Raw genomic sequence first — 1729 nt, forward strand, 5'->3', positions numbered from 1 at the left:
GTTTGTTTGTTTGTTTGTTTGTTTGTTTTGCTTCATTCAACCCACTTGCTCCAGGGGACCCTGGAGCCTAACCGCTGAATCAAGGATTCAGTATATACAGCTCTGGATGGGGGGCCAAGAATCAGGCTGGACATGGAGTAGGGTTACTGACCTTGAGGAAAGAAGTCTGGGTGGGGTTCAGACTTGAATTACATTCCACCTGAAGTAGGAAGCTGAATGAGGTCACACTCCCTGTGGTCCCTCCCATCCAAGGGACCCTAGGACCTAACCCCTTACCCATTTCCTTCTTAAAAGGAATCAACTTCTTATACACCAAAATTGCTCTCCATGTCTCAAACAGAGTTTGCCTTCTGGCAAGATAACCCTCTAGGCACCATCCTAAGACTCCAACCCTCCCTCACCCAACCCCAAATTCCCTGCTAACCACTGCCTCTTTATGGGATGCTTGGTCTCAGACCACCAGCATCAAAGGGTACTTAGAGGCACTGTGTTGGGGAGGAGGTGGTGAGCCCCTGCACTCCCTCACCCACCTCTTCCCAGAAGAACAGCCAGTAAGTGTTGGGCTCCAAAGAGGAAACAGCCTTCTGAACCCCACTGATCCCACTGAGAGGATTCAAAGGAGAAAGACCTAGAGGGTGATGATTTGCTAAGTGGGATGATATGGGGCCCCTCACAAGAGAACAGGGACATAGGAAAAATGCCCAGAGCTTTGGTCACCATGTGAAGTTGTACTATTCTCTAGGCTATTCCCAATTTGTTTATACGCTCCCCTCCCCACAAATTCTCCATCTCCCACAGATAGTTTTAGCCATCCAAGAAGCTGAATGTATTCAATACATTTTGTTTTGAGGCAGCAAAAGTGATTCTCAGAAACTGAGTTGTCTTTGCCAGCAATTTATTTAGCACAAGTTTAATGTGGGAATTATAATAAATTCAATAGCATACAGGATAATATCTCTTAATAAGCAAAAGGAAGAAATACATACTCCAAACAAATGACAGATTAATCACACTATTATTCCAGGCAAGGGAGGGTGAAGCAATAAAGTTTAAGTTTAATAAGAGGTATACGTTTTTATACGAGTAGGTACTTGGGAGAGGCGTTGTCCAACCTGCAGCTGGTTTCCACATTTTTAGGAAACAAAGACACCAAGTGTTGGAAAGCAGCTAATCTATTTTATGGGGCTCCTACATGGGTTTATCATCACTGTCTGCAAGGAGTGACTCTCCAAAATAGGAGCAATCCCCTGTGTCTTGCTCTTTGAATCCAGAAATGAAACTACAGTCCTATTTTTCAAAGACATTGATACTTATATCTGGAAGCCTACACATTTCAATTTATAAGACTAAGTTATCCTCAATTGTTTGTATAACTCTGGTATGTCATTTAGTATGACAACTTCCTTATCTTTGGCCAGGAGGAAAAGTTTTCCTTACCCTTCTAAGTAACTTCTAGCTAGTCTAATAAGCAAATTGATATGAGACAGATTAACAGGAGAAAAACAAAATTTAATAATATGTATACCTCCTGTATAATTTGTCAATGTAAGAGTTTCCAAACCTGTAGAGAATTTTTATAAAAATTTGAGTTTATTTGAGCCAAACTGATGACATACTAGGAAGTTAAGATCTCAAATGCTCCAGAGAATAACAGTTTTGCAGTTTCTTTTATACAGGGTGGGGCAAAAGCAGGCTTATAGCTGTAATTTTTTCTTGTATTATTATTTTT

Source organism: Myotis brandtii, unplaced genomic scaffold (assembly GCF_000412655.1).
Source record: "Myotis brandtii unplaced genomic scaffold, ASM41265v1 scaffold1093, whole genome shotgun sequence".
Classification (NCBI taxonomy): domain Eukaryota; kingdom Metazoa; phylum Chordata; class Mammalia; order Chiroptera; family Vespertilionidae; genus Myotis; species Myotis brandtii.